This window comes from Carcharodon carcharias, chromosome 4, assembly GCF_017639515.1.
Source record: "Carcharodon carcharias isolate sCarCar2 chromosome 4, sCarCar2.pri, whole genome shotgun sequence".
In the NCBI taxonomy this organism is placed as follows: Eukaryota; Metazoa; Chordata; class Chondrichthyes; order Lamniformes; family Lamnidae; genus Carcharodon; species Carcharodon carcharias.
Window position 1 is genome coordinate 105,202,687 of NC_054470.1, and position 21,591 is coordinate 105,224,277.

General features: G+C 43.7%; 1 long non-coding RNA gene across 5 annotated transcripts in view; it reads right to left on the reverse strand.

Moving 5' to 3' along the window:
- Positions 1-21,591, reverse strand: part of LOC121277077 — an 82,575-nt gene that overhangs the window by 3,527 nt on the left and 57,457 nt on the right. For 4 of the 5 annotated variants that reach the window (XR_005942802.1, XR_005942803.1, XR_005942800.1 and 1 more), the window contains exons 2-4: positions 13,899-13,996; positions 9,111-9,254; positions 1,590-1,771 (exon numbers count right to left, since the gene is read on the reverse strand). This is a non-coding gene — a long non-coding RNA (uncharacterized LOC121277077). Of the gene's footprint in view, positions 1-1,572; positions 1,772-9,110; positions 9,255-13,898; positions 13,997-21,591 lie in introns of all 5 variants that reach the window. The other variant, XR_005942804.1, reaches the window with a different exon arrangement.

Genomic DNA, 21,591 nt, shown 5'->3' on the forward strand with positions numbered 1-21,591 from the left:
GTGGAGAAGATGTGGAGAAGAAGGAAAAGAAATAGGGAGAGATACAGAGGGACAGGCTTAGGAGAAATTAATTGAAGAGACAAAGCCAAGAAGCAAACAAAATTAATGAAAATGGCAGACATGTGCAAATCCACAAATATCAGTAAATAGATGCCAATCAAGACCTGCTGGCACTACCCACCAACTATTATGTTTCTTACATAAGAACGTATGAATTAGGAGCAGGAGTAGGCCACTTGGCCCCTCAAGCCTGCTCTGCCATTCAATAAGATCATGGCTGATCTGAATGTAACCTCAACCCCACATTCCTGCCTACCCCCAATAACCCTTCAACCCCTTGTTAATCAAGAATATATCTAGCTCTGCCTTAAAAATATTCAAAGACTCTGCTTCCACCGCCTTTTGAGGAAGAGAGTTCCAAAGACTCTCAAGCCCCTGAGAGAAAAAAATTCTCCTCATTTCTGTCCTAAATGAGCGACCCCTTATTTTTAAACAGTGACCCCTAGTTCTAGATTCCTCCACAAGAGGAGACATCCTCTCCACATTCACATTTTCAGAACCCCTTCTCCAAATTTACAGCAAATTGTGTCTTACTTCTTTTAATGTCTTGTTTTTCATCTAGACTCCAGCATTATAATGGACCATTAGATCATCTTTTATAGTAAGCCATTACAGCATCTATTATAATGGCAATCGAGCTGCTTCCTGCTTTTAAGCATTCTCACATTGCTCAGGTTACACTGGGAGACGCCTAACTCACTCATTAATTTTTAACTATTTCTTGTGGTGTTTAAATCCATTGTATCATTATGTGCCACAAGAATTGTTTCATGGTGGTTTCTTGTCAGAATATGCTAAAAAAAACTGTAGGAATACAATAGACTGAAAATTGCTGCTTGGGAAAGTCCTGTAACTGTTACAACCTTGGTGAGCAAGGGGCGGTGGTGGGTGGGAGGGAAAGTTGGTTGTGAAATGATCAACTTTAGAAACTCGCCCATTTAGTATACATTGGATTTTCTCAAACAGAATGTGCGGAAGCCTTAGTTGACTGTCAGAGAGACTCAGCATGGATTTGTGATGGGCAGATCCTGAGAGACCTACATCGGCTGCATCGCTCTGGAGCTTCTGCCTGGGCAGCCCGCACTAGAGACTAGCTAAAGTTGTTAGCAGAAAACCTTACACTGGCACAAAGCAGGGGTAAAAATACAGTTCCTGATTTTCCTCTGCTCTCCTCCCTGCAACTCCACCAAAAACAAAAACAGATCAGAAGAAAATTAGCACTAATCTTTCATTTCAGAACAAAGCTTTTATGCTGCTCCTGTGCATTTTGCAGAATGCAGCTTATCCTTTGTGATCAAGGCAGGGTTACATGCTGTACCACCAGGTGATTTGCAACGTGGCTCATTTGGAGGTGGATGAATGGAAACGCAAGTGCCTTTACAGCTTGTGACCTAGATACCCACACACCACAATACAAGCACCTGCTTTCCTCTCAGAGTATTGTAGGTGATTCCCCCTTACCCTGACCTTATATCTGTTCCACACCACCTGGAATAAAAAGAGAAGCCTCACAGTTTATCCAGCCTCACCACTTCGTCCTACAGCACCACTCTTCATGTTCACAATTTATTTCTTGGTTATTCTGCCTACTGCTTGGCATCCTCATAGCTCCAATTAAGGCAGGTGGGTAGGGATGTCTGAATTGTTGTTTGGGCTCCTGCTATCAGCCCAACCATGGCACCGCAGCATGTACTCAGTCACGGGACAAAACCTATAAATAAATACAAAGACCACTTATAAGCAAATTATAGCAATTTACAAGGGCAGAATCTTCAGCTCGGCTAGCCGAAGTGTAAAATGACACACAGTGATGTCGGAAGTGCGTCCAGATGTCACCGCGCATCATTTAGACTTTCAGTTTGGCGGGCAGGCAGCCGTGTTGGCTGTGCACCCGCCGAACTGTCAAAGGCCTATTAGGTAAAAACAAAAAACTGCGGATGCTGGAAATCCAAAACAAAAACAGAATTACCTGGAAAAACTCAGCAGGTCTGGCAGCATCGGCGGAGAAGAAAAGAGTTGACGTTTCGAGTCCTCATGACCCTTCAACAGAACTAGGTGAATCCAAGGAGAGGGGTGAAATATAAGCTGGTTTAAGGTGGGGGCGGGGGGGGTTGGGTGGGGGGAGAGAAGTGGAGGGGAGTGGTGTGGTTGTAGGGACAAGCAAGCAGTGATAGGAGCAGATAATCAAAAGATGTCACAGACAAAAGAACAAAAGAACACAGAGGTGTTGAAGTTGGTGATATTATCTAAACGAATGTGCTAATTATGAATGGATGGTAGGGCACTCAAGGTATAGCTCTAGTGGGGGTGGGGGGAGCATAAAAGATTTAAAAATAATGGAAATAGGTGGGTAAAGAAAAATCTATATAAATTATTGGAAAAAACAAAAGGAAGGGGGAAGAAACAGAAAGGGGTGGGAATGGTGGAGGGAGTTCAAGACCTAAAGTTGTTGAATTCAATATTCAGTCCGGAAGTCTGTAAAGTGCCTAGTCGGAAGATGAGGTGCTGTTCCTCCAGTTTGCGTTGGACTTCACTGGAACAATGCAGCAAGCCAAGGACAGACATGTGGGCAAGAGAGCAGGGTGGAGTGTTAAAATGGCAAGCGACAGGGAGGTTTGGGTCATTCTTGCGGACAGACCGCAGGTGTTCTGCAAAGCGGTCGCCCAGTTTACGTTTGGTCTCTCCAATGTAGAGGAGACCGCATTGAGAGCAACGAATACAGTAGACTAAGTTGTGGGAAATGCAAGTGAAATGCTGCTTCACTTGAAAGGAGTGTTTGGGCCCTTGGATGTTGAGGAGAGAGGAAGTGAAGGGGCAGGTGTTACATCTTTTGCATGGGCATGGGGAGGTGCCATAGGTGGAGGTTGAGGAGTGGACTAGGGTGTCCCGGAGGGAACGATCCCGACGGAATGCCGCCAGGGGGGGTGAAGGGAAGATGTGTTTGGTGGTGGCATCATGCTGGAGCTGGCGGAAATGGCAGAGGATGATCCTTTGAATGCGGAGGCTGGTGGGGTGCTAAGTGAGGACAAGGGGGACCCTATCATGTTTCTGGGAGGGAGGAGAAGGTGTGAGGGTGGATGCGCGGGAGATGGGCCGGACACGGTTGAGGGCCCTGTCAACGACCGTGGGTGGAAAACCTCGGTTAAGGAAGAAAGAGGACATGTCAGAGGAACTGTTTTTGAAGGTAGCATCATCGGAACAGATGTGACGGAGGCGAAGGAACTGAGAGAATGAGATGGAGTCCTTACAGGAAGCGGGGTGTGAGGAGCTGTAGTTGAGGTAGCTGTGGGAGTCGGTAGGCTTGTAATGGATATTGATGGATGGTCTATCACCAGAGATTGAGACAGAGAGGTCAAGGAAGGGAAGGGAAGTGTCAGAGATGGACCATGTGAAAATGATGGAAGGGTGGAGATTGGAAGCAAAATTAATAAATTTTTCCAAAGGCCTATTAGGGCCTGTTAAAAAGCAATTAAGGCTATCAGCTGAGCTGCCCGTCCAACCTCAAGGCTGACGGGCAGGCAAATAACCCAGGTGGCCTTCGAATTTTTCATGGAACCTCATGCAGGGCCAGGATGAGGTTTCATGAATGATTGAAAGTTTTCAGAAAAATTTTTATTAAAATTAATGTCCAGCTCATGTGACAGTTTCACATGAGGGGACATGTTATAAAAAATTTTTCCCCACTTTATTAAACTGTTTAAACTTAAAACTAATCGCCCTGAGGCACAGAGGTGCCTCAGGGAGATTATTGCACTCATTCACGCGCGTGCACAAAAGAGCATACTTCCAACTCAGGCAGCCTCCCCCGCCCGTTCAGGGAGTGCACAGTGCTTCTTAATTGTCCTACCTACATAAAATGGCGGCGTCCAGCCAATCGGGAGTGCTGATTAGCTGTGCGCCCGCCTGCGCCTGCCCCCACACAACCCCCCTGACCGGGAGAAAATTCTCCCCCAAGTGTCATTCATGGCTTAGTGGTAGCAGACTCACCTTTAAGTCAGAAGCTTGTGGGTTCAACGACAACAACTTGCAATCAAAGCCTTTTACATTGTCAAAAGTACCAAGGGGCTTTACAGGGCTGCTGTCAGACAAAATTTTATAAGTCCAGAGACTTGAGTACAATATCTAGATTGACATTCCAGTGCCAGACCTGAGGGAGTGTTGCACTATTGGAGGTGCTGTCTCCCAGATGAGTTGTCAAACCAAGGCTCTGTCTGTTGGATGTAAAAGATCCCATGGCACCATTCAAAGAAGAACAGGGGAGTTCTCCCTCAGTGCCCTGGCCACTTTTTATTCCTCAGTCAATACATAAAAAATACAGATTATCTAGTCATTATCACATTACTGTTTATGACACCTTGTTGTGTGCAAATGGGCTGCCACATTTCCTACAGTGACTACACTTCAAACAAGTATTGCCTTGGCTGTACGGTGTTTTGCAACATCCTGAGGTCATGAAAGGTGCAAGTTCTTTCTTCCTGTTTCTTGTTACATACATTAGTTTAAAAACTTATCATTCTTCATCAGAAGGGTAGCCTGACAATAATTCTAACTCATTACCTACCAGAATAAATCCTTCTGGCTCTCTCTTGTGTCTACCCCTTTAATGGTGCTGAAGCCTTTGAAATCCAGGGTGTGCTCCCAAATTCTGTCTTCCATTTGACCTCCACCCATTAATGCACACCCACTGTTGTATGCCCAACCGAAACCATAGACGTATTTGGTGTGTGATTAATGCCCCTTTCTCCATATCTGCCCCCCTTCCCCACCCCCACCGACGTCCCAGGCCATATTCCTGGGTGGGGACTCATTGCAAGTGCACTGTGGACCCCCAGGTGAATTCCTGCCAGCAAGTGGGAGCCCATTTGTGCAAAGATGGAGAACTATGATGGTGTGAGCCACTGAAGGCCTCAGGCTGAACCGAGGTTTTTGACAGGTATGAATGGGAGGCATCATGGATGGAGCAGAAGGCTGCTTTTAAAGCACTTTCTCTTCATTGGGAGCACCTCAGAACCATTTCTGCCACTTTCTTGGGCAGTGGAGGGCAGATGAAAATCATCTACCCACATCCCTCAGACACGTCACAAAGCATTTCACATACAATGAACTACTTTGAATTCGCTGATTGTTGTTACATATAGGTCAATCAATACCGCATTGTTAGTGGTGCAAATGAGAATGCTCAATGGCCTTAGCTAGCCATTTTTGACAAACAAGCCCTTGCATGCAGTAATTAAGGGGGCTTTTATCATCAAACATTTTTCTGGTCAAAACACATTTTTTCTAAAATGCCAAACCAGTAAAATCTGAATTAGAATAATATAGCTAGAAACAAAACCCAACTCATTGGTGCTTGCTCGGAATCAGGATTAACTCAGCACCAATTCATTTGTTTCTATTTAAAACGGAACAGGAAATCTGTGCTCATGTTGCCTTAAACAAGCAGCAGCCACCGCCACTTTATTTCAGGTTTCCAGCATCTGCCAGTGTTTTACATTTATTTTAGCGTCTACCTGTGGGTATTACTTCTTTAATTTGCAATTTTGAGTAGCTTTGCTTAATAAGGAACAGCCCATTTCCATGTAACTGGAATTAAACCATGTGCTTTGATATATCATCATTTCTGGGGAAACTTTGCAAACCAGCAAGGCAACATAGTAATTAAGAACCTTGTACAACATCATTGTGGCTATAGGTTCAGATCCAGGCTTAGTTCCATTCCAATGTTGGCCTGCCATATTCTACCCTCCATAAGCTTGAGGTCATCCAAAAATCTGCTGCCCGGGCACTGACTCACACCAAGTCGCGTTCACCTATCACCCCTGTGTTTGCTGATCTACATTGATTCCCAGTCAAGCAAACCTCTATTTTAAAATTCTCACCCTGGTTTTCAAATCCCTCCATGGCCTCAGCCCTCCCTATCTCTCTACTCTCCTCCAGCCCCACAAGCCTCTGTGATATCTGTGCTTATCAAACTCTGGCTTCTTGAGCATCCCTGATTTTAATTGCTTCACCATTAGTGGCCGTGCCTTCAGCTGCCTAGGCCCTAAGCTCTGGAATTCCCTCCCTAAACTTCTCAAACTCTCTGTCTCGCTTTCTTCTTTCACGACACATTTTTAAAATGTTCCTCTTTGACCAAGCATTTGGTCATCTATTCTAATATCTCTTTCGGCTCGGTGTCAAATTTTGCTTTATAACAGGCCCGTGAAACACCTTGTGATGTTTTATTATTTAAAGGCGCTATATAAATGCAAGTTATCATTATTTTTGTCAGTTAGCCAGTCACATACATCACAGCTACCTGTTCTCTACCAGGCCACCATGGAGGATAGGGCCATTCCTGTCTTATTCGCCATGCAGCAGCATTATATCACTGGAACCCCATTTAACCCTACCAGCAAAAGCTGCTGCACTGTGACCCATTGGCTCAAAAGGCAATTTGAATGCATGCCAGTGGAAAACATATTTACTATACAAATGAATAGAATCAGTTGAATTAGCTGTTTTAAAATCGGAGCCAGAAGCCCTGGGTTCAAGTCCCGCTCCAGGACCTGATGGCCAAGAAAGGTGTGTTCATTATATGGCCAAAAAGGTTGAGTGTCAACTTATAAATCCTTCCAACATACACCAATAATGGGCAGTAAGATCGGGAGAGATTCCTGTTCAACCATGTGATGGAAAGAAAATTGGGGCCTCTGCCATCACTATTAATAGCTCTGGCCGACAACATGCATGTGTGTCTTGCCACAGCAACTCCAAGTCCTTGGGATGCCAGTTGGCTGGACAGCCGGTATGGATCAGAATGGTCCCAACAACACAGAGGTTGATCCCCATTCTGGCTGGGGTAGATTTTGGACCTACCTCCTTGTCCAACCCATGGGGCAGATTGCGGTGCTGCAGGTCAGTCCTGACTTTGGGCAGAGAACTGAAGGAGTTGTTTTAAAATCGGGTACGTGACACCTTTCATGCTGGGTTCTATTATTGTGAATCAATGCGGCAAATAATTGTTTTTCTATCTAACTATACAGCTTATTTCCTATTTTACATTATAATAGATTTTCAGATTCTACCCTCTTTCCATAGTTTCCTCAGTGAAGATGCTAGACCTCTATCAATGGCACTGTGCTTTTATAATTTGCAGACATCACAACCGGTAATGATCAATTTGAGCAGAATTGGTTGGATCGTGGTTGGACTAGTGTGTTCTGGTTCTGTCACCCCATTATAGAAAGGACATAAAACCCACCTGCTGGCAATGCAGATTCATGCAGACAACACCAGGCATGGCAAACTACAGTGGTGAAGAGAGACTTGAGTTTTGCACTGGAGAAGAGAAGGTAAAGAGAGAATTTAATGGAGGGTTTTAAAATGATGAATGCACCTTGGCTGAGTTAATAGAAAAATGGGGGTGAATTTCCTCACTGTAAGGTATACCATTATAGCGCCAATGGATTGCGCTTACTGGTGACCTGGTAAGTTACGCAAAGTTTCCTGAAGCAGCTCATTTGAATTCCCATTGGAGGAGTCAGCGGTATAAAGCAGATTTAACATGGGTGTCATTAGCTGGTGTTCAGCTTGCACAGTTCAGCAACAAACTGCTGGGACCATAAGGTAGGAAAAGAATGACCCTTGGCTCACTCATTCAACTTTCACTGCATGGTTCATCGATCTTTTCATCATACAGTTCAAGAGTTATGTACACACCAGAAGCATCCACACCAAGCAGCTAAGGTTGGGTTGCAGGACAAGGACGCCAAGTGAGAGGACAAGAAGGTAGACATTTAGCACCTCAAATCTCTAATTCCGCCTGAGGAAATTGAAGTCAATGAAAGAAGTTGGTCAAGAAGATAGAAATAAATTGTGTTCTCTGATGGGAATGTCCTGAAAATAAAAGATGGGCAGAACCTTTAAAATTAGAGCTAGGCTGGAGCAATATCAGGAAGTGCTTCTTCACGCAAAGTAGTGGAAGTTTGGAACTCTCTCCTCCAAAAGGCTGGGGCCAATTGCATGTTGTAAAACTGAGACTGATAGATTTTTATTAGACTAGGGTTATTGACCAAGGTGATAGATGGAGTTCATACAAATCAGCCACGATCCAACTGAAACACACTCTATCAGCTAAATGTTCCTGCTCCTGTTCCAAAATTCTGGTGGAAATAAACATTTGGAGCGATGTACAATTTGGGGTCAGCTGCATTACAGTGTTACACAAAATCAAACTACCCCAAGAGAGTGAGGAGAGAGGTTATGAGGGCTTCCTTTAAGCTGCAGATTTTTGGAGCATGAAATCTTCACTACTGGGAGAAGCAGGGACCATGCCTACTCATGGCTACAGAGTGCTTAATGTTGGCACTGCGTGCCAATAAAGGCCATTCCCCAGCAATGACATCTTAACTGGCATCAAATAAACTCAAATTTTTAAAAAATGATACATACATGAAAACAACAGCTTTTTGACAATGAATAAATGGGCTCTTGTAGGATGTTGTGTATCATTAATTTTCCAGCTCCCACAAAGCTTCCATTGTATATTCGATTTACATAATTGTAATTTTTTTGTTTAAGGAGTGCTTCACTCTGCAATTAGACAAAACGTAAGATTCGTAAGGTGATTGAGTTTCTGCAAGGGAAATTCGGGGAAATTCTGGAGCTTTGACAGCATTGGCAGAACCTGGCCCTGGTTCTTTTCTGGGGTTTAAGGTTGCCAACTCTGGTTAGACGTGTTCCTGAATGTTTCAGAGATGCCCACTTGCCTCCAACTGCCATACCCACATGCTCCCGCAATTGGTCGCCTGACAACCTCCATCCCCACAGCGCAATATCTTGGCACACCAATTGGAAGGTGAATACGCTCTTTTGTTACTTGATTGGATGGTTTTTGACTGTCAGTCAAATAAAAACATCAACAATAACTTGCATTGAACATAATGTAGTGTCCCAAATTGCTTCACAGGAGAACAATGAGACAAAATTTCTCAGCCTCCTTTCCCCAACTTGAGACTGTTTCCATTTAAAAGACAGCAGCATTCAACAAACAAGAAAAAGAAAATCACCTTTTTTAATGCCCCTCTGATTTTTCTTTCCAAGTTGCTCACAGCAGGACGGTCCTATTGCCTAGGTCTCTAACAGCACCATTTTCCATTAGACGAATTGCTTCAGATAAGGAATCAATGAGAAGATCAATGCTTCAGCAGATACTGCACAGGGGAGAAAAATGGATCCTTTCACTTTGTCTCTCACTTAAATACGAAATCATTAATTGAAGCTAAATGGCCACCTTGTTCTTTATTCTCTTAATACCCGAAGAAGTGCTGTGGCTGTTGACAATCATTAGCACAGATGACAAAGGAAGAATTAACTGGAAGCACTGCACAGGCCATTCAAGTCCTAGTTTCCAAAAATTCCCTTCTATGTTATGCAAAGGCAGAATCACTTTACATGTAGAAGTGGCACTAAGGGAAAAGGGACTTCATTCCTGCTGATATTTGTCAGCAAACTAAGTGCTGACTGTCAGCACAAAACAAGGATAATTAGCATGTGTGTCTATTTAGTTGATTTGAGTCTATAGTCTGTATTTGTCCTCGTAAAGCCAGTGCAGGCTTCTGAGACTGATAACAGTCACTCAGCCCTGAATTGAAAGGGTAAAGGGTAACTTTTGAGCTTCTTAAATTAATGCTTTGAAAGCCTCCCTTTCCAACATTTATTAAGGCTTGTCCCGTGCATTGCTGGTAAAAACCTCGGTTTTTGCCACTTCTGCAAAACCAGGACTATAACATCTTGTTAGATAGATTGCTGTGAAATTCTTGGGACAGAAGCAGTTGTACATTCAGTCAGAGACATTTAGAATTAGAGCTGCATGAGGTGTTAAACATAGGGCAAAATTTTTAGCTTGGCGGGCAGACGTGCGCCCAACCCGCTCGAGCATAAAATGTCGCGCATTGACGTCGGGTGCGCGTCCTGACGTCAGCGCGCAATCGTGCGATAATTCGTTTGGTGGCCGTGCGCCGGTATCAGTAGTGCACTCGCCAACAATTAAAAGTCCTGTTAAGGCCATTAACAAGGTAATTAAATTAAATTTTTTCGCTGCCCGTCCAACCTTACGGTAGGCGGGCAGGCAAAAAGGCCATGCGGCCTTTGCACTTTTTAGGAAACCTCATCCACGGGTGGGATGATGTTTCCTAAAGCAAATAAAAGTAAAATAAAAAATTTAAAATATAATTAATAACATGTCCTTGCTTATGTGACAGAGTCATGTTTATTACGCTATTTATTTATTTTTTGAAAATGCTTCATCTCTCTGAGGCAGCTCTGTGCCTCAGGGAGATTATGAAGCGTGCGCATGTGCAAAGGTCATGCTCGCCCCACTTGTACTTCTCTGCGGCAAAAAGAAGTGGCAAAAACCAAGGTTTTAACGGCAAATATTGAATACAGAAAATGCTGGAAAAACTAAGCAGGTCTGATGGCAGCTGTGGAGGAAGAAACAGGGTTAATGTTTCGAGTCCATATCACTCTTTTTCAGAGACTTTCCAGCATTTTCTGTTTTTATTTTAGGTAGACTCTTGATTAACAAGGGAGCCAAAGGGCATTGGGCATAGACAGGAAAGTGGAGCTGAGGCCACAATCAGATTAACCATGATCTTATTGAGTGGTGGGCTGGCTTGAGGAACTGAATGGCCTACCCTTGCTCCTAATTTGTATGTTCTTATGCATGTAACATGGTTAAATTTATAGACAGTAACATATTTGGAGTGCGGCCAAATCTGAAGAATAAATTAATGATCTACAGAAACAACAAAGTAATATATATAAGTGGGTGGAAGGATAGCAGATTAAATTTAATTTAGCTATGACTCAATTAGTAGTACTTTCATTTATGAGTCATAAATTCCTGGGTTCATAATCCTACTCCACAGGTTAAGCATATAACTGAACTGACGCTTGAGTGCAATACTGAGGGAGTGTTGTGGAGCTGGAGGTGCTATCTTTCCGGTGAGAGATGAGTGCAGGTCTAACAACACTCAAGAAGCTTGACACCATCGAGCAAAGCAGCTCGCTTGACTAACTTCCCATTCACCACCTTAAACATTCATTCTCTCTACCACTGGCACCACGATGGCGGCAATGGGTACCATCTACAAGATGCTGCGGCTGCTTATAAAAGGGAACAGGAAATTGCCAATAGCCTTTGGAAGCAGCTGCAAAATCAGCAGCACTTCCTTCTCATGTCTGCTGCTGCCATTCCTGCTCATTTCTGACACATCCAGTGGCCTGGGGGAGGTGGGAGAGTGTGGGCAGGATGGGCCAGGTATAGGGTTGCATAGAAATACAACAGTTTTTTCCATGCCTACTCCAGCCAGGCCCTTGCTGTCAGATACCCCCTCAATATGTCCATGGATCCACATGAGAGGAGATGTTCGGTTGTCATCAGGTTTGTTAAGCTCCACCTCCCTCCATCTGATCTCATGTTATGATGAAGCTGGCCTAGGGGGCCTCTGAGAGACTGAAACCCAAAGATTTCCACTGCAAAAAAACTGCAAGCTATCACAAGCAATTCTCCATGCAGCCATGCTTCAGGGACGTCCGTAACTGGGAGCAGGCGCCCATAGAAATACTACAAGCACCATGCTGAAAGACCGGGCCTCTCGCAACTGGTGAGGGAACTAAAAAGAGGGAAAAAGCTACTAGACCTTATCCTCATCAATCTACCTGTCGCATCTGTCCATGATAGTATAGGTAGGAGTGACCACCACACTGTCCTGGTGAAGACAAAGTCCTGTCTTCACATTGAGAATACCCTCTATTGTATTGTGTGGCACTACCACTGTGTTACAGATCTAGCAGCTCAAAACTCGGCATGTGGGCCATCTGCAGCAGCAGAATTGTAATCAACCACAATCTGTAACCTCACGGCCCGGCATATCCCTCACTCTATCGTTATCATTAAGCCAGGGGTCAACCCTGGTTTAATGATGAGGGCAGGAGGGCATGCCAGGAACAACACCAAGCATATCTAAAAAAAAGTGGAGTGTCAACCTGGTGAAGTTACAACACAGGAGTACATGCGTGCCAAACAATGAAAACAACATGCGATGGACAGAGCTAAGCATTCTCAGAACCAACAGATCAGATCAAATCTCTACATTTGCAACCACCTTCAGCCAGAAGTGCCAAGTGGATGATCCATCTCAGCCTCCTCCAGAGGCCTCCAGCATCACAGATACGATTCACTCCACATAATATCAAGAAATGGCTGAAGGCTCTGGATACTGCAAAGTCTATGGGCCCTGACAACATTCTGGCAATAGCACTGAAGACTTGTGCTCCAGAACTAGCCGTGCTCCTAGCTGTTCCAGTACAGCTACAATACTGGCATCTACCTGACAATGCGGAAAAATGCCCAGGTATGTTCTGTCCATACACAGTGAGACAAATACAATCCGACCAATTAACATTCCATCAGCCTCCATCAGCAAATGTGTCATTGACAGTGCTATGAAAGCAACACTAACTCAACAATAACCTGTTCACTGATGCTCATTTTGAGTTCTGCTAGTGCCGCTTGGCTCCTGACCTCATTACAGCCTTGGTCCAAAGATGGACAAAAGAGCTGAACTCCAGAGATGAGGTGAGAGTGACTGCCCTCGACAGCAAGGCAGAATTTGACCAAGTGTGGCATCAAGGAGCCCTAGCAAAATTGAAATCAATGGGAAAATTCTCCATTGGTTGAAATCATAGCTAGCATAAAGGAAGATGGCTGTCGTTCTTGGAGGCCAATCAGATCAGTCCCACGACATCATTGCAGGAGCTCCTCAAAATAGTGTCTTAGGTCCAACCATCTTCAGCTGCTTCACCAATGACCTTCCTTCCCTCATAAGATCAGAACTGGGGATGTTCACTGATGATTGCACAACGTTCAGTGATATTCATGACTCCTCTGATACTAAAGTGGTCCATGCCCAAATGCAGCAAGACCTGGTCAACATTAAGGCTTAGACTGATAAATGGCAAGTAATATATGTGCCACACAAGTGCCAGGCAATGACCATCTCCAACAAGAGAGAATCTAACCATCTCCCCTTGACATATGGCATTACCATTGTTGAACCCTGCCCATTATCAACATCCTGGCAGTTATTGTTGACTAGAAATTTAACTGGACCAGCCATATAAGTAATGTGGCTACAAGAGCAGGACAGAGGCTGGGAATTCTGAGGCAAGTAACTCACCTCCATGCTCCACAAAGCCTGTCCACCATCTACAAGGCGCAAATCAGGAGTGTGTTGGAATGCTCTCCACTTGCTTGGATGAGTGTGGTTCCAGCAACACTCAAAAAGGTCAACACCACCCAGGACAAAGCAACCCTCTTGATCGGCAACTCATCCAGCAACTGAAGTATTAAGTCCCTCCCTCACTGACACACAATGGCAGTTGTGTCTAAAATCCGCAAGATACCCTGCAGCAACTCAGCAAGCCTCCTTTGACAGCACCTTCCCAACCCACGACCTCTACCAGCTAGAAGGACAAGGACAACAAATGCATGGGGACACCACCACCTGCAAATTCTCTTCCAAGACACTCACCATTCTGAACTTCCTTCATTCCTTCACTGTCGCAGGATCAAAATCCTGCAACTCCTTTCCTAACAGCACTGTGAATGCACCTGCACCACATAGACTGCAGTGGTTCAAGATATCAGCTCACCACTACCTTCTCAAGGTCAATTAGGGACTGGCAACAAGTGTTGGCCTTGCCAGTAATGCCAACATCTCATGGAAAAATAAAACAATATGTGATCACGATAAGTGATCATGAATGACTACAAGAATACATCTAGTACTGACCTCCATAGAGGTTGTGAGATCTTGCAGGTCATGCTCTCATAGAAACAGTTCTGTTTTTTTTCTGACTTTGGCAGTTTGGACAGGCCCACAGACATCACCTAATGAAACAAAAAATGTACATATGTTGGGTTGTTGCCTGGAAGACGCTGCCTCAATCAGTGCTTGCATGGCTCTATAGTATGACCTTAAAAACCTGAGGATCAGGATCCCAAAAGTTACTGCAAGATGGCACACACTGGTGCTCTCCAGCGGTGACTCACCATAGTTTGCCTTGTCAGTAGGACGTTATTGGTAGAGGATCATCAGGAGGCCCATATCACAAAGGGCACATCTTCATGTGGCCTGAAATTTTGCCCTTTTTTCACCATCATAGAGAAGAGTACAGATGTGCCTGATATCCTCCACCCAACTCCTCCAGCCCCTGGCTCATTGGGTGGAAATTTATAGTCCCTCCAGCTGGCGGGATTTTCTGGTCCAGAGAAGTGTGGTGTTTCCTGTATGAGGTGCATCAGATATCCTGCTCCTTTCCCCACTATGTATGAGCTCTCAACAGGAGGCCTAACCCAAGCCACGAGCCCACATTGAATATGTAATTAGACTAATTCCAGATGCCAAGGTCATTCCTAATGTATGCAAGGGAAAGCTCCCCTAGAGGTTTTGATGCTGTGGGTCACATCCCTGCCTTTAAGGCAGAAACTCCAGTCCCACTCCAGGACTTGATGGTCATGGAAGGTACATCCATAACGTTGCCAAACAGATTGATTGGCAACCTGTAAATCCTTTCAACATACCTAAGGCAGGTGGTAAGAGTGGGAGAGTGTCCTGGTCAGCCATGCTTGATACAGAGTGGTGCGCCTCAAGCTATAGCCTCTTGCTTCAGGCTAGCAAACTGTTCTGGGAAAAATGAGCTATGGAAAACAGATGTAAGCATGTGCTTTGGGTGCCTCATGTGTCTCTAGCTGTAGGAAGTCTCTTAAGTTTAATCCTAAAGTTCCTTGGTCCAGCAGCTCAAGCGCAGAGGTGGGAGAATTTCCCCCTACAATTAACTAACTTGATGCTAAATGGTTAGAAATTTAACATTGATAGACATCTCTGTAAAGCATATGGTAGTAGGTCTGTAAAACAGATATGTAGTTCAGGATGCCGACTGTTGTTCCAGATGTTTACAAGTATTAATTTTCTCCTTCCTGCTCTCATCCCTAGAGATTTCAAACATCTAAATAAAAGTCTGTTTCACATTAAGTCTTTTACAGCCATTTGGACTCAACATTATGTTCAACAATTTTAGATTGTGATATCTGTCACCATTTCCTTTTTGTTTGCTGGTCTGCTTTTTTTCCCAACTAATTTCCTATTCTTACCTTTTGGACGGCAGCTATTCAGGGTCGTGTCATTCACAACTCCTCTAGACACATTTTCGGTTTCTTTACTTGCTCCATTACCACTCCCTTTGGTCGTGCACCATGAAACCTTTTGTCATTTAGTCTCTCTCACCCTACACCCCATTACAGACTTTTGTTATTTTTTTCCTCACTCGTTACCACCCACAACCCCTTCACCTCCCCCACCACTCACCTTTCATTTACAACCCTTCCTATCTCTGTAACCTCCTCTGGCATTACACCCCTCTGAGATCTCTGCCTCTTATCTAATTCTGGCCTCTTGTGCATCCCCAATTTTAATCCCACCATTGGTGGCTGTGCCTTCAGTTGCTTAGGACCAAACCTCTGGGATTCCCTCTATAAACCTCTCCTCCTCTCTTCCTTGCTTTCTTCCTTTAAGACACTCCTTCAGACCTACCTCTTTGACGAAACTTCTGGTCACCCGACCTACATTTCCTTAAGTGCCTTGGTGTCATATTTTGCTTTAAAATGCACCTACAAAGCACTTTAGAATGTTTTATTACATTAAAGGTGTTATATAAATGAAAGTTGTGTTAAATTCAGATTCAGATCAGCGCAGTAATTTAAATATAAATATATATACATATTATATATAGAGTAATTCAACATTTCACACCTGAATTATCCTGACTGAGGCTGTTGAGCTACATTAAGGTACAAGTTTCCCTTTCAGCAATCTACACACCATATTTTGACAACAGGAGTTTAAGAATGTCCAATGGATTCTGGTACTGGAAATGTCTGAACATCAATTGGGTTGATTTACATCAGCTTTATAATGGAATTATGTCACACAATGTAAGTATGCTGGGCACAGTTAGCCAAATAACTTGCCATTATCGTTAAAATGCTAATTGAGTCTGTAGCCAACTAGAGATTATGGACAGCACCAGCCAGGCTTGAAGCCTTCTCCAGGCCAGCATAGCCAGATTGTTGGGATAGTCTGAATACCACTTGGAGCTGATGTATCATTTTATTCAGAGGTTGACTGTGAACAACACTTTCAATGACTCCTCCTCCACAGCAATAATGGCAAGTGGTGTTTATCCTTTTTCGGCAATGACGGTGGTGAGGTTAACCACCATTAAGTTGCAATACCTAAATCTTGTTTACTTTTTGGCCCATATTTTGCTGCCAAGTTAATGCTGCTTGCTGCTGTTATTGCATAATTCATCCAGAAACTTGGTGGAGGAGCAATACCATGTAAGCAGTGAATTGCCACAAGTTATTAGGCAATTTTGACAGCTGAGTAACTCACCATAAGACACAAGAGCAGAAATTAGGCCATACGGCCCATTGAGTCTGCTCCGCCATTCAATCATGGCTGATAAGTTTCTCAACCCCATTGTCCTGCTTTCTCCCCGTAACCTTACCAATCAAGAACCTATCTATCTCAGTCTTAAATATACTCAATGGCCTGGCCTCCACAGCCTTCTGTGGCAAAGAATTCCATAGATTCACCACTATCTGGCTAAAGAAGCTTCTCCTCATCTCTGTTCTAAAAGGTCTTTCCTTTACTCTGAGGCTGTGCCCTCGGGTCCTAGTCTCTCCTACTAATGGAAACATCTTCCCCACGTCCACTCTGTCCAGGCCTTTCAGTATTCTGTAAGTTTCAATCAGATCCCCGTTGCCATTTCCAATGCTGGGTGGTCGGGTTTTATCATCCACTTTTCTGTAGCACTTTGATATAACCCATTCAAGGGTTTGGGAGGAAAGGGAGCTTAGAGATGGGTTGTTAGTCATTAAAGACAGGCGGTTTGAGGATTTTTTTTTAAGGAGAGGGTTGATCACAGCAAATTTGAGGGCAAGGCATTAAGAAGAAATGGAAGTTGGTTGGTCAGCAATCTGTTGGGAATAGAGCAGAGGGAGCAGGAGGTGGGTCTCATGGATAATGAGCTTGAAAAGGACATGAGAGGAGAGTGGAGGCAACTGGAGAAAGATGAAAGTTCAAAGCTAGAGCTGAAGGACCCACTGGGCTATCAGCTATTGGCTAAAGGCTAATAAGTCCCCTGGACCTGATGGATTGCGTCCTAGGATATTAAAAGGAAGTGGCTACACAGATAGTGGATGCACTGGTAATAATCTTCCGAGAATCCTTACATTCTGGAAAACTCCCAGAGGATTGGAAAACTGCCAATGTAACACCCTTTTTCAAAAAGGGGGGAAGCAAAAAAAAAAACAGGCCAGTTAGCTTAACATCTGTCATTGGGAAAATGTTAGAGTCCACAAAAGGTGTAAAAGCAGAGCACTTAGAAATACACAATCTAATCAAGCAGAGTCAGCATGACTTCATGAAAGGGAAATCATGCCTGACAAATTTATTAGAATTCTTTGAGGAGGTAACAAGCAGGATAGATAAAGGGGAACCAGCAGATGTAATATATTTGGATTTCCAAAAAGCGTTTGTTAAGGTACCGTATAGAAGGCTACTTAATAAGATAAGAGCCCATGGTGTTGGGGATAGTATATTAGCTAACTAATAGAAGACAGAGAGTTGGAATAAGGGGGCCATTTTCAGGATGGCAACCTGTAACTAATGGAGTGTCGCAGGGATCAGTGCTGGGGCCTCAATTATTTACAAAATATATAAATGACTTAGATGAGGGAAGTGAATGTACTATAGCCAAATTTGCAGATGTTACAAACATAGGTGGGAAGGCAAGTGGTAAGGATGACACAAGGAGTCTACAAAGGGATATAGACAGGTTAAGTGAGTGGGCAAAGAAGTGGCAGGTGGAATATAATATGGGAAAGTGTGAGGTTATGCACTTTGGCAGGAAGTATAGAGGAGCTGAATATTATTTAAATGGAGAAAGACTGCAGAAAGCTGCAGCGCAGAGGGATTTGGGAGCCCCTGTGCATAAATCCCAAAAAGACAAGATACAAGTTCAATAGGTAATAGGGAAGACAAATGGACTGTTGGCTTTTATTTCAAAGGGAATGGAGTATAATAAATAGGGGAGTCTTGCTAAAACTATACAAGGTACTAGTTAGACCACACCTAGAACACTTTGTACAATTTTGGTCCCCTTACCTAAGGAAAAGTATGCTGACATTGGAGGCAGTCCAGAGAAGGTTCATGAGGTTGATCCCAGGTATGGAGGGATTTTCTTATGAGGTGAGATCGAGGCCTATATTCATTGGAGTTTAGAAGAATGAAAGACGACCTTATTGAAACATAAGATTCTTAGGGAGCTTGACAGGGTAGATGCTGAGATGTTATTTCCCCTTGAGGGAGAGTCTAGGACCAAAGGGCATAATCTCAGAGTAAGGAATCACCCATTTAAAACAGAGATGAGAAGGAATTTCTTCTCTCAGGGGTAGTTAATCTGTGGAATTCTTTACCACAGAGGGCTGTTGGGGCTGGGTCATTAATGATATTTAAGGCTGAGATAGACAGATTTTTAATCAGTAAGGGAATCAAGGGTTATGCAAAGGCAGAAAAGTGGAGTTGATGATTATCAGATTAGCCATGATCTCTACTCCTGCTCCTATGTCTTATGGTAAAGGAGGAAGGCCACAGAGACAGCTGAACGCATGATCCCAATGCTAATGACAAAGACGTTCGTGAGCCTACTGCACTTGTTGGAGGTTAGAGTGGAGGAGGAGACAGTTGAGGAGTTTAAGGTGATCATTTATAGTGAAGAATAGACGCCAGCCCTTATCTCTATTCCATGATCATCCTAGAAAGTAGAGAGCAGTTTTGCCAAGCAAGAGCAGGACCCGATAATACTTTGCGTATTCCAACCAGATCTGATGATGGTTGGCTAAATCAGTTATCCACATAACATTCAAGTCTACAACTCTTGGACTTAAGGGACTGGAGTTGAGCCCAATACCAGGGAAAGGAGCAGGGTAAGAAAGCGCAATAGGGGAAAGGGCATCAAAAGTAGAGGCGAGGATATGATTGAGTAGGCCAGTATCTGCAGAAACATCAAGGTGGATGGAGTGTGAAAGGCTATGCAGTTGGGAATTGAAAGTAGAGTTATAAGTGACTTGGGGGTTATTTATTTCCCAGGGACAAACACAGAGGAAGTGAGTTTGGGGGAGGGAAGGAGAATGTGGATGGAGAGTAAAAGAGGAAAATGATCTGAGAGGCAGAGACAGGAGAAATTATCATAGGGAAAAAAGAGATGGCAGAGACCTTGAACAAATATTTTGTGTCTGTCTTTACAATGGATCAATGAGTACTTTGTCTCCCTCAATGAGTACCTTGTCTCCAACTTCACTAAGGAGATGGATGATGCAAGCATTCTAGTTAAGGAGGAGTGTGAAATATGAGACACAATAAACATAGTGAGAGAGGAAGTACTGGAGCGACTGACATCCTTGGAGGTGGCTAAGTCACCAGGGCCAGATGGATTGTATCCCAGGCTGTTAAAGGAAGCCAGAGAGGAAATAGCAGATGCTCTGGGGATCGTTTTCCAATCCTCACTAGATACAGGCAAGATACCAGGGACTTGGAGGTCTGCAAATGTTTATTATTAAATTATTTTTAAAGGGTGCAAAGGATAGGCCAGAAAATTATAGGCCGGTCAGTCTGACTTCAGTGATGGACAAATTATTGGAATCAATTCTGAGAGACAGGATAAACTGTCACTTAGAAAGGCACAGGTTGATCAGGGACAGTCAGCATGGTTTAGTTAGGGGAAGATCGTGTCTTACAAAATTAATTGAATTTTTTGAGGAAGTAACAAGGAGGATTGATATGGGTATGGCAGAGGATGTTGTCTTCATGGATTTTAGCAAGGTATTTGACAAGGTCCCAAATGGCAAGTTGATCAGCAAATTGAGATCTTATGGGTTACAGGGGAAGGTGACAAGTTGGATCCAAAATTGACTCAGCAACAGGAAACAAAGGGTAATGGTCGATGGATGATTTTGCGGATGGAAAATGGTTTCCAGTGGTGTCCCACAGGGCTCAGTGTTGGGGCCCTTGCTATTTGTTGTACATACTAATGATCTGGACATAAATGTGGGAGGTGTGATTAGGAAATTTGCAGATGACACAAATATTGGCCGTGTACTTGATAGTGAACAGGACAGCTGTTGTCTCAGAATGACATCAATGGTTTGGTAGAGTGGGCAGAAAAGTGGCAAGTGGCACTCAATCCGGAAAAATGTGAGGTAATACATTTGGGGAGGGCAAACAAAGCAAGGGAATACGCCATAAATGGGAGGGTACTGAGAGGGGTTGAGGAAGTGAGAGACCCTGGAGTGTATGTCCACAGGTCCCTGAAGGTGGCAAGACAGCTGGATAAGGTGGTAAAGAAAGCACACACAATGCTTTCCTTTATTGGGCAAGGCATTGAATACAAAAGCAGGGATGTAATGATAGAACCGTATAAAACGCTGGTTAGGCCACAGCTGGAATTGTGTACACAGTTCTGGTCACCATGTTACAGGAAGGACATAATTGTTCTGGAGAGAGTACTGAGAAGATTTACAAGAATGCTGCCTCACCATGTTCATCCGCTGGCAAATTCACCCGCGTTTTTTTTAAACTTTAATTTTGTCCACACTTCCCCTGAAGACACTCCCTCAAATTTCCCCAGGTACGGTTCCTCAGATTTCTGGTAGCCCTCCCGCGTGACCACCCTTTATATGGAGCCTTGACAGTGTGTGCCAACAGATAATTTGGCAGAAGAAGATGAGAAATGTGAGTCTGCTCCACTCATCACTGGATGAGCTATTCACCAGAGGGCACTAGAGTTCTGAAAACCTTCACTATTTACCAGATTACAAGGAGGCTTGTAACCCGGATATTGCGTAAAAATCTAATAGAATTTACAGCATGCAGAGAGACCATTCACTCAATATCCATCGGTAAGCTTTAGACATTCTACAGCTGGAAGGTCTGGAGGGTGTTTTCGACACCAGAAATAATATTCTCATTTGATAAGCTATTTTTCTTATGTTTTATTTGTTTTAAAAAGGGTTTAACCACTGTTGGTTAATCTGATTTTTGACCAATGGCAATTTTTTATCATTGCAAGACATTTTTTGCTGAATGTGCCCTTGTGAAGTGCATTGTATTGTTACCAACAGCACATAAACGCGAGTAGCTTTTGTCACTGGAGCAGAAACAGCCCACAAAATGGTGACTGGCAAAGTAGAGATCACAATCAAAACTAACAAGCCCCAGGCATAACTTAGCAACCAGTCTTGACTAGTGTATAACAAGTACTGAGTAAACAGTAATTCAGCTCAAAGAAGATCAAAGTGTGATTAATTAATGAAGAATGCATGAGAAACGTCTTTATCAAGAGAGTGGTTAGTGTGTGGAACTC